Source organism: Chiloscyllium plagiosum, unplaced genomic scaffold (assembly GCF_037043375.1).
Source record: "Chiloscyllium plagiosum isolate Xiang-an unplaced genomic scaffold, Cpla_swu_hap1 HiC_scaffold_15, whole genome shotgun sequence".
NCBI classification, from domain to species: Eukaryota; Metazoa; Chordata; class Chondrichthyes; order Orectolobiformes; family Hemiscylliidae; genus Chiloscyllium; species Chiloscyllium plagiosum.
In genome coordinates, this window is record NW_028270153.1 from 45,257,073 (window position 1) to 45,269,753 (window position 12,681).

General features: G+C 40.0%; 1 long non-coding RNA gene across 1 annotated transcript in view; it reads right to left on the bottom strand.

Moving 5' to 3' along the window:
* The window catches only part of LOC148147650 (uncharacterized), a 206,482-nt gene that overhangs the window by 81,784 nt on the left and 112,017 nt on the right, over positions 1-12,681 (bottom strand). The gene's annotated exons all lie outside the window — the stretch shown is intronic.

The window sequence follows — 12,681 nt, forward strand, 5'->3', positions numbered from 1 at the left end:
CTGAGTAGATTTATTCTACTTTGAATGAATAATTGTACCAGGGTTGTTAATTTATGCCGCTCACATGCCTGTTAACTACGATGTTTTTTTCAGAACTTCAGTTTTGTAATGCAGTTGGTGTTAAAGAGTTAACTCAAAGTTTTGGAACAGCTCCAACCACTCATTTGGAAATGTCTGCCTCTGGGAGAAGCTGGTCACTTCTAGGCTAGTCAGTTTAATAACGTACAGTCATAGAACATAATCCTAGTTGCTATCTCTTAGAAGATGATATTGGCTGTTGCCAATTGTTAATCTAAATAACCAATCTTAAACTAATGTGACCTTTTATCTTAGTAGTATGTAATAGATTACTTCTAGTTACTTAAGTCTTTATCAAAATAGACATTTCGTGTCAGCAGTTAATCTTTCACTACCTAGTAATAACAAGCTTTTTGGATCACTATTACACCAAATCTCCCAAAGAAGATTCTTGCACAACCAGATGTCTGTTGCAGGTATCTTTTACAACAACTTCCTCTCTGGAGCATAATAAAATAAATGTATTCTGTTCAAAAAGGCAAAATCTCTCTTCTGTCGAAGACTTCTTGTAGGCATCCTTCCCCACTTGGTATTGGTAGCTGAGATGAGTGTGAATTGGAAGGTTTGGTGTTAGTACATCTACCCAAGGCACCTCAAGTGGTTGCAATGGACACAATACAGAATATATCAACCTTCACTATATTATTATCAGCTGCCATGCTATCTAGTCCTCTGCTTCTAAACCTGCCTTCATCCCCTCCAGACATGAAGATGGCAAAATTCTCCTTGCTGGTAGCCTGCCTGTGGAGCTGAACACAGGCAGGCAGGGCCTAAAGCTGACTGGCATGCTAAACCCCCACCCTCAGGTTAGCTGCGAGGAGCTTACCTCCAGGCAATTGCCCTTTAACCAACGAGCTGGTGGGATCTGGAGGCCAACAGGAAAATCACCATCAGCCTGTAAGAATTGGTTTTAAGTAGTCATTAACAAGGTCATTTAGCTACCTATGTCTTGTGAATAGGCCCTGCTGTTGAGGCCCACCATCTCTCCCCTCAGGAAAATAGGCCAAGTTTAGGCTGGAATAAACAAACTGATGTGATAGCTAATGGTGCTATTTTTGGTGCCTACCCACCTTAATATCATCAGCAGGGTCTCCAAATTCAACATGAGATAACTGCAATTAATCCATTATAAACACTGGTTTACACAATTAGAATGTCTTTTCCACATTTACGTTATGCAGCTCAGTTGATGTTTTAGCAGCCGCTTTTCTTTTCCAGATCAAACTTAATGAGAGGATTTCAATTATTTACATTTAAAAAGATCTATAAAGAGAACATAAGTTTGCTAACCATGAGGTATGGTAAGTGGGCATTTATGGCTAACATTTTGCACAGGGAATATTTTAGTGCAAAAGCATTAATTCTTCTGGTTGCTTGCTTGAAAATGTGTGTTTATATCATAAGACGCACCCAGCTGAAAAGCAAGGTCACTGATAAGTTACTGAATAGTGTTTATATGACAGCAAGCTCTCAGTTTTGTACATAGTTTACATATGTTTTGTTTAAAGATTTGCTTTCTCGGATTACTTACAGTGTGGAAATAGGCCCTTCGGCCCAACAAGTCCACACCGACCCGCCGAAGCACAACCACCCAGACTCATTCCCCTATATTTACCCCTTCACCTAACACTACGGGCAATTTAGCATGGCCGATTCACCTGACCTGCACATTTTTGGATTGTGGGAGGAAACTGGAGCACCCGTAGGAAACCCACGCAGACACAGGGAGAATGTGCAAACTCCACACAGAGAGTCGCCTGAGGCAGGAATTGAACCCGGGTCTCTGGTGCTGTGAGGCAGCAGTGCTAACCTATAAGAACATGAAACAAAAATTGACCACAATAGTTTAAAAGAACTATCATGCTTAGGTCGGAAGTGATAATGTGCTTTTTACAAGATATTCCAAGAATATTGTCAGTTAGAACTACTTTCAGTAAACTCCCCAGTTTCATTTTTACATCAGTTGTAGAAACTGCTTGAATACAGTAATTACAGCACTAAAATAATTTCTTTCTTTCACTGAATCATGCTGATAATGTTTAGTGATCCCTCCAAGCAGATAAGGCAAGGGCATTATAAGAGGATCCCACACCCATTTCTTCTGATGCAGTTGGCATTCTGATGTGCTGCTGCCTAATAATTTAACTGATAGTGGAGTACAACCCAGTAGTAAGCACACTGATGATCGGCTGATTTCCCCTGTAAGGGGCCCAGGTTTTTGCCAGGCTAGCGTTGCTAAAATTACTCTTTATGACCTAAAACCAAACTTCAATGGGGAGGTGCATTCCCACTGCCGTAGATGAAGAATATATGATCTATGGGAAAATTGTACAGGTTGTTCTGGTATAATGTGCATTTTATCAACACAAATTGGCTGTAACACAATTGGCAAATTGTGGACTCTGTTTAGATAATGCAAACTTTCTACTAAACAGGTACAACAATTTTCTATAGCAGTTTCTCATAGCGCGATCTTCTATAGCGCGAGGTTATAGAACATAACCATTGTGTTAAACCAGAATGCCCTTTATATGATTCTTCTGGAGGAGGTTTGATTAAAAGAGCTCTGACGCAGCACTGGGTGGACCCAGAGGCATTCCAGACAATCTTTATGAAAGCAGTGAAACCAGGTAGCCTAGGACTCACTTCTGCATCTCTCAAACTAAATGCAAAATTCAATCATATTGTGTTCATTGCTACATGGGGGAGCCTTCACTATGAGATCAATAATTAATCCTATCTCATTGCAAAAAACAGGTCTAGCATACCCTGGTCTCTGGTCAGCTCCAGAACATACCCTTCTAAGAATTAATCCCAAAATCATTTAAAGAACTTTTCATGTAGGCTACCTTTATCTCTCCGACTTTTCCAGACTACTTCTGGATTAAATCCTTCTAATTATTACACACCTCTGGAGTAGGTAGGACTTGAATCCGGCTCTCCTAGTTCAGAGATAAGGGCACTGCCACTATTCCTCAAAAGCTCTTTTCCAGAACCTAGCACTTCTTTTGGTACTTTTCAGAGTTTTTTTTAACCAAACTCAAACTTCACCACATGCCTTGGTAAGATTTGAACACTTGCCACCAGAACATTACCCTGGATTATTAGTTTGATTCTCCTTTTGGTACCATTCACCTGTTAACCATCACCATTAAATCACCTTTTTCCAATTGAAACATGGGCATATGTAAAGCCGATTAAGACACGTTTTTGTGGCACAGAGGTAGTGTTCCACTCCCTGGATAAGGATGCCTGGGTTCAAGTCCCACTTATTCCAGAGGTGTGTAACAACATCTCTGAACTCGTTCATTAGTAAAAGGTAGGCTAAATAATAAACAAAAACAAGAAAGTCACAGTGATTTGGTGATGGGAAAGCCATTCAGTTATGTGCGAGACCACATCCAGGTATAAAATGAAAGCAAAGCCCTTAAGGTCAAAGAACCCAGCTCTTAAATAAAAGCTCCAATGAACATGATGATCCAATAGGCCCTGGGAAGCACTAATAGTCAGAGGGACCTTGGTGTACATGTTCACTATTTTCGTAAGGTATGGCACAAGTAGATAAAATAGTTAAGAAACCATATAGGATACTTGCCTTTATTAGCTAAGGCAGAGAGATTAAAAGCAGGGAGGTGATGCTGGAATTTATAAAATATGGTTGGGCCACAGCCAGGGTATTGTTTGCAGTTCTGAAATCTGTATTATAGGACAGGTATGACCGCAAAGGGTGCAGAGAAGATTAATCAGGATGTTGCCTGGGTTGGAAAGTTGTTTTTAGTTATGAGGAGTGATTGGGTAGACTGAGGTTGTTTTCCTTGGAGCAGAGGAGATTCAAGGGAGACTTGATTGAGATGTATAAAACTTTGAGGGCATACACAAGATTAACAGGAAGAAACATCGCCTCGAAGGATAGATTTAAGGTAAGGGCAAGAGATTTGGAGGAGATGTGAGGAAACATTTTTTCTCCCCTGATGGTGGTAGGAATCTGGAACTCATTGCCTGTAAGAGTGTTCGGGGCAGAAACCTTCTTTAAAGTTAAGTATTTAGATGTGCACTTGCAACGCCAAGACATACAAGCTACGGGCCAAGTGCTGGGAAATGAATAGAATTTGTTAACTAGTTGTGTTTTGACCTGCACAGACTCAAGGGGCCAAAGGGCCTTTTACTCCGCTTTGGAGCTCAATGAGCATCAATTGCTCACAACCAGCTCTGGAGTAGTTCTGGTTCACTCTTGTGGTGCAGTGTTAGTGTTTTTATCCCTGGACCAGAGCCCCAGGTTCAAACCTCACCTGCTCCAGGGGTATGTAATAACATCTCTGAACAGTTTGATTAGACAACATCTTCTGGTTGACTACTGATTGTATTTCTAACACTCACACATGATTGTACTATCCTCTCAGGGTGACAACATTGCTGTCACTCTGACAGAGGAATTGAGTACCACAAAACTTCTCCAGAACAATCCTGGAAGCAGAACAATTACTTAGCACCCCATTAGTCTTGTCTGTGATTTTTTTATGCGGCAGTATGGAGTTTGATGCATGCACCCTGCCCATGTCTCATGTGGTCAGTGAATAACTCTTGTAGGAGAAAGTGAGGACTGCAGATGCTGGAGACCAGAGTTGAAAAGTGTAATGCTGGAAAAACACAGCAGGCCAGGCAGCATCCGAGGAGCAGGAGAATTGACGTTTTGGGTTTAAGCCCTTCTTCAGGAATGAGGCTGGTGTGCCAGGCAGGCTGAGATAAAAGGTAGGGGGTAGGGGATTTGGGGGAGGGGCGCTGGGAATACGATAGGTGGAAGGAGGTGAGGGTGAGGGTGATAGGCCGGAGAGGGGGTGGGGACGGAGAGGGGGTGGGGACGGAGAGGTTGGGAAGAAGATTGCAGGTCAAGAGGGTGGTGCTGAATCCGAGGATTGGGACTGAGAAAAGGTGGGGGGAGGGGAAATGAGGAAGCTGGAGAAATCTACATTGAATGTAGATTTCTCCAGCTCAATAACTCTTGTAGCCCAGTAATCAGCTTTGTTTGCTTGCATGTAAATTATACTGGCTTGCATCCTTGCTTGCCTTTGTGAAGTGATTTCTGCCATGATCAAGGCATTCATTGCAAGCTAGGCAGCCATCTTACAAGCAGCTCAATAAAGATACAGCATATGTTACATTGCTATCCTGTGAACCTCTGGTCTGTTTTTTTATTGTGGCTGAAATGCTGCTTGTAAAGCAAACTGGTGCAGAATAAAGTCATCCTAACTGCTAGAACAGGACAAAAGGCATTGACCTGCATCAGAGGCCTTTCATACCAGCTGGACATTGAATTGAATTGAACTGAATTGAATTTATTGACACATGTACCAAGGCACAGTGAAAAGCTTTGTCTTGCGAGCAATACAGGCAAATCACAGAGTTAAGTAGCATAGATAATTAAATAATAGGTAAACAGCAACGAAAACAAAAACACAGATGCAGGCGAATGATAAGAGTTTGTAAGTCCATTCAGTACTCTAACAACAGTAGGGTAGAAACTGTTTTGAAACTTGCTGGTGTGTTCACATTTCTGTGTCTTCTCCCCAATGATAGAGGTGGATCTTTGAGAATGCTGGTGGCCTTTCCTTGACAGCGAGCCTGTTAGTTGCATTCTATAGATGGGAGGTTGGCCTTTGTGATTGTCCGGGCTGAGTTCACCACTCTCTGTAACCATCTCCGATCTTGAATGGTACAGTTGTCATACCAGGTAGTGATACATCCAGACAGAATGCTCTCAATGGTGCACATATAAAAGGGTATTAGCTGTCGTGCCAAATTTCCTTAGCTGCCTGAAGAAGAAGAGATGTTGTTGGGCCTTTGTAACCAGTGTGTTCACATGAAGAGTCCAAGAAGGCTAGTTGTGGATGACCACTCCTCGGAGCTTGACACTCTCCATTCATTCCACCTCTGTGTTGTTAATGAGCATGAGTAACCTTCCACCAAAAGTCAATAACGAGTTCCTTGGTTTTGCTGGCATTATGAGCTAGGTTTTCTCTGTACACCATTTTTCCAGATCTTCCACTTCCCGTCTGTAGTCTATTTCATCGCCATCTGAGATCCCACCGACTACGGTGGTGTCATCAGCAAACTTGTAAATAGCATTAGTCTGGTGTTTGGCTACGCAGTCATGGGTGTACAGTGAGTACAGTAGGGGGCTGAGTACGCACCCCTTTGAGGTACATTCTCTGCTATCCATATTTGTCATCCTTTCTGTTTCCTTCTGTTCATTCATGTCATGCTACAGGCCAGTGAAGATGAGAACAATAGTACCCATTTTGGGGAGCAATTAACTCTGGCAGAACCCTTGATGTAGACTGCAGCAACTTTACCTGATAGTACAGACCTCCAAACACTACTGTTAACTGAGAAACTGCCATTAGAAATGTTTCAGTAACTAACGCCATATTCTAACTATGGTCGATGTTTCCAGGACACTCTCCCAGTGCCATTGCTACCAAAATGCCACTCAATGCGTACCATGTCAGATGGCATTTGGGATGCATGTCAGCAGCTGTTATGCTGAAAATAGAGGTGTCATTGAGCCAAGTGATGTGTCCTTTGTGTTTCAGAATGAAATAAGAATTGAAATGTGTTAGTGGCTGAAAGCAGTTTGCAAGCACTGTGAATTTTTGAAGATAGTTGCACAGATGATCTTTTCTCTCATGTCTTCCTGTCATGATGTCGTGCAGAAATTTTGGACCAAGTAAAGAGGAAGTCAAATGCTATTGTTGCTGTATGCTTCCTGGAGAACTGAAGCAAATAGAGAGCTGGGAGCAGGTTGTTAATTAAAATGTCTAGTCAGGAACTAGTGGATATAGGGGGAAAAAATGCTTCCAGAAATCATTCAACTTGTTCAAATACCTAAATTAAAAATGGTAAAAATTATGCATGCTGAGTACTATATCCTAAAATCACACTATAAGATGCTGCAGGGACAAGATTTCCAGTATTCATTGCAATATGGTCTTAACATTTTTCTAGACTTTCATAGGTCAAATGTAAGTCTGCTGTAGCATCACTCTGGTCATGCAAACTTTGGTACATTCATTCTAAATAAAGAATTCTTTATGTCAGCATTCATTTACTCACCATATTTTTTGTCTTACTTCCCAAATTACAAAAGTCTGGCTCCTACAGACGTACTTAGTTAGTCACTTCAGAATTGTCATGCATACCATGGAAGTTGTTTGCTTCCCTTCCTGAACGCATTCTTAAGTTTAATCCAGAGTGCAACATTTGGCTAAAAATATAACAAATTAAATCCTGCAGTAATTGATAATTTTCTTTGCCTATTTGTAACACTCAGTTTCAAAATATTAAACTACCTGACTAATTTTCCAACCTTTCCATCTCCATTGCCTAAATAGTGTTCAGCATAATCATGTCCATTTGTTTCTTAGTCTAATTAATATAAATTTGAATCATTCTATTTGAAGTCAGAGTACAGGTTTCATATTCAGATCCATTTTACTTACATGTAATAAAGTCATGTTGGAAGAGGCATTGGACACTGTTAATTCAAGTTAATTTTATATAGGGCTGGACATTCTAAATTGTAGAATATAATGTTATACCACATAGAAGAGTGGACGATCAGCAACGAGGTGGATGCAATGATCTAGAGTCATTTAAGGCAAATCACTGCCTTTTAGCACAATTATAGGGTTTTATAAAAAAAAAGCTTGAAGGAGGCCCAGTATCAGAGTTCTGGGTAGTCTGGCATGAAGATTCTGGGAACACTGAAAAAGCATCTGAAATAATTGTTAGGATTACTGAGAAAAGATTGTCTCAGTGCTTAGAAACAATGAAAATTGTGCTGGGTTGAAAAAGCACCCTAAGGTCTGACATACATTGCTTTGGAAGTGTGTTTTTTAATATTTGGAGAAATTTGGAGCAGGACTGGGAGATGATTTTTGAGCAGGGAATGCACAAATTGGATATTAATAGAAAATGTTGGTTTTGGTGGGAGCTAGCTCACGCAGATCCTACATTTGGTTTGGTAAGAAAGGTCAATTGTTGATGTAGAAGATGCAATTAATTTACATTTCAAGATTTGTGGTCAACGATCATGAGACATGGGCAGGGTGCATGCATCAAGTTCCGTAATGTCACATAGATTGTCACCAATCAGACTAATGGGTGATGTGGAATAGGTCTGCTATCTGAATTGTACTGGAAAAGTCCTTTGGTACTCAATTGCTTTGTCAGAATGACAGCAATGTTGTCATTCTTCAGGAATGAGGAGGGTGTGCCAAGCAGGCTAAGATAAAAGGTAGGGAGGAGGGACTTGGGGGAGGGACGTTGGGAATACGATAGGTGGAAGGAGGTTAAGGTGAGGGTGATAGGCCTGAAGAAGGGCTTATGCCCGAAATGTCGATTCTCCTGCTCCTTTGGTGCTGCCTCACCTGCTGCGCTTTTCCAGCAACACATTTTTAATCTCTTTATTTTCCTTTTGATAGACTGCAGTTGAAAGGAAAGTTAGCAGGATGTACAACAAGTAATCAATTTATAACTCATGTCCAAACTGGAGATTCCAGCCAAGTCCACTAAAAACTGACCATTATTGTCTTGGAATATAAGAACTGAAGAAATAGGAAGCAACAAAAGGACACAGATCCTCAAGACTGCATCATCATTACATCTTTTTTGAATTGCATAAACCTTTGTCCTCCAGTGGTGGAGGGATAGTCCAGGGGCCTAGTGGTATCTAGCTAGTAAGCCTAGGACAAATGGCGAAGTTTGAATTTAATAAGAATTTAGAATAAAAATACTAATCTAATGATAACATTGAAATCATTGTCAATTATTGTAAAAACAAAATCTGGTTCACTAATGTCCTTCAGGGAAGGAACTTTGCCATCCTTACCTGGTCTACCTTTGGTGACTCCAGACCTACGTCAATATGGTTAACTCAGAAGTTCCCTGTGGATGATTAGGGATGAATAATAATTGTTGACCTGGACAATGATACCTTCATCTCATTGACATTTTTTTTTGAAAAGCTATATTTCAATCTTTTAACATATTAAATTACAGAGCACCCTCAGTTTTTGAGGCTTGAGAATTTCAAACATTCACAACACTATAATTGAAGATATTTGTCCTCATCACTGAAATGGCAAACTCCTTTTTTTTAGGTTCTGAGCCCTGTTTCAAGATTATCCGCACTCAGGAAGTGGCCTCTCAGTATCTACCCTGACAAACTTCCTCAAAAGCCTTTAGTTTCAATTAGATTGTGTTTGATTCTTTTAAACACCAGAATTTGTAAATGCATTCTGCTCAATATCTCCTAGTAGGACAATCCTCTCATCCCAGGAATTAATTTCACAAACCTTCTGAAACTCTGATAAGACAAGTATATCCTGCATTTGATAAGGAAACCACAGCTATATATAATCACTCTGACATTTCTCTCAACTTTAAACAAGCCAAGAAACTATGCTCTTTTAAAATGGCAATAGACATCACCACGAGGGGCAATTTCTTTTACAGAGAGGATGGTTTACATGTGGAATGAACTCCCTCAGAAAATGGTGGTTGTGGGTACAATTAAATGTTTAAAAGACATTTGAATAAGTACATGAATAGCAAAGGTTTAAGGGATATGGGCCAGGAGCAGGCAGGTGGGACTGGTTTAGTTTGGGATTATGCTCAGCATGGACTGGTTGAACTGAAGGCTCTGTTTCAATGCTGTATGACTGCTTGACTGAGAGTTTTTAAAATGCTCTGACATGTAGGTACGTCTGGGTAGGCCCCTGTAAAAATTAAAGTTTTCATTGTTTGCACAGTCTGAAAAAAGCCTAAGGATAATAAGTTACAATCACTTCATCTGTAGAATCTTTGTAAGACAATACAAAATGGGTGCTGAAGACTCCTTATCTCTTTCAGTGGTACTTTGATAGCCTTGCGTGTGGGAGCTTGAAGTTTTTTCACTGATATAGATTGCTTCCATCGTGAGCCAATAGCCAACTATCACATAACCAAAGCTCCTCATTGTGAAAAACAATAACTAAAAGCTTGTCTGTTAGATACTGAAAGGGAATAAAATCAGGAAGGCCTGTATGATGGAATAGACAGCAATTCTTTGTCCCAAATTTTGTCCGAACTTTGGACACTGTCTCAATTATAAATTGGCAAACACCACAAAGACAAAGAATTTAAAAATAGAAGGAACTTGAAATGCTCCCACTCTGAAAAATGACTGTTTGCAGCATGTCAGAGAATATGTCCAGAAGTACTTTGGAACTTGGGCATACCTCACCTAAACTTTAAGGCCAACATTGGAACTTACATTCATTTTTCTCTTATAGACTTTAACTTCTAAATTCACTTCTGCCTCCTTTGTAATCTGTTTTGCTTGCTTGCATGCCAGTGTATGTGCCTGTATGTGTCACAGGAAACAATAGATTTCACCTTTTAATAATGTTACACACTGACCAAGTTTCAAAAATAACACAAATTCTTTAAATGTTAACTCAAGAGGTTTCATTGGTTTGCTTCTTTATAGTTATATGTGTTTTGCTTTTTATTATCTCCAATGACTTAACATCTTTTGTAAATGTGCTGCCCATTTAAATCCCACTCTATTATTATATCTTTTTGTAAGCAATTGGTCTCCAGACTCCCAAACAGCGTCAAGGTCCATGTCCAGACCGAATTATGAATGAGCTCTAAACGAAGTGGAGGCCATGCTGTAGCGGTAATGTGTTTCTGTTTGTAACCAAGAACACCATGCTAATGCTTTGGACATAGGGGTTCAATCCTATCCTGGCAGATGGTGAAATTTGAATCTAATATCTGGAATTAAGAGCTAGTCTAACAGTGACTATGTAATAATTATTAATTGTCATTTTTTTAAAAAGTCCATCTGATTCACTAATGTCTTTTAGGAAAGGAAATCAACCATCCTTAGCAGGTTTAACCTACATGAGACTCCAGACTTCCAGCAATATGGTTTATCCTTAACTACCTTTTGAAATGGCCAAACAAGCCACTTTATTGTACTATACCACTACAAAGTCTGTCTAAACAAAGGAATCTAACCAGATGGACCAACAACATCACTGTGGACAAAGGAAATAATAATTCAAAACACATTGTTATCAATGCTGCAGGACCTCCTTAGCAACTTCTGAAGACTTGTGTCAAAATTAGGAGTGCTGTCTCGACAGTTTGACACAATAAATTCTCAGAATCACACTTTACAGATACCACTATCCACCAGGTCAAACCACTGAGGGTGGGAGCACCTTGGTGTACAGTTCAAAAGGAGTTGGCCTGGGAGTTCTCAATATTAAAACTGGATCATTGAATTCAATAGAACATCACTTGGAAGAAGTACTGAGGGTGTCGAGGACACACAATGTACTCTTCAAAGAACATTGAATAATACAGCACAAAAACAGGCCCTTCAGCCCACCAAGACTGTGCCAACATTTGATGCCTTTCTAAACGGAAAACCTTTTTGTAGTCGCTATCCTTCTATTCCCTGCCTATTCATGTTTCTGTCAAGACACTTTTTAAAATTTGCTATTATATCGACCACCATTGCCTCTTCTATGCAGCACACTTACCATCCTCTGTGTAAAAAAAAAAGTGCCTCTCACATAATCTTTAAACTTACCCCCTTTTACATTAAACCTACATCCCCTAGTAACTGACATTTTTACCTGGGAAAATAACTCCAACTACTCATTCTATTCATGCCTCTTCTATCAGGTCACGCCCCTCATCCTTCAATGATCAAGTGAAAACAAGCCAGGTTTGTCAAATCTCTCCTCATAGCTCCTACCCGCCAAACCAGGCAACATCCTGATGAACATTTTCTGTACATCTTCCAAGTTCTCCACATCCTCTGGTAGTGTGGATGACCAGACCTGTACACAATATTCCAAATATGGCTAAAAGTTCTATGCTGCTGGTGTCTAACTATTAGATCGAACAAAATGCATGGTCCAATATTTATTTCTTCAAGTTTATTTCCTTCCCTGTTGCAGTCACTAAATCACATGACCTAATGCTTTCAGAGATATCAAAGAGTTTTCAGTTTTACTTTATTACTAAGACTTAATATGAGATGTCCACAACCTCACATTTTTTCAGTGGAAGTTGCTGGACAGCAATTAAGTGTACAAGCCATAGCATCATAAGGCACAGAATGTTTTTAGCCTTTAAAAAAAATTATCCAATCAGTTCCCCTCCTCTGCTCTTTCTTCATGATTCAGTCCAGTTTCCCTTTCCCCTACTCTGTGGCATTGAAATAAATTTTACAGTCCCTCGGCTGCCTTAGCTGAGATAGCACACACCAAAGTTCCAAAGTCGAAAATGACAGAGTTGAATGGATATCAGACATCAGAGGGCTAAGTCTAATCAGGTTTTAAACCATTTTAATGTCATGTTAGTTCAGTCCTTTGTTAACATCATTTTAAAACATCTAAATATGAAATGGGGAAGTATGGCTCCAAATGTCGACGTTGAATTGGCAGACTCAGTTAAATTGCTTTTCCTCTTCACTTTGAGGTGGACTTACTGTTAATCTTGCTTAACTGAGTACAAACCGTTGCTTAAATAAAAGGAACAAAG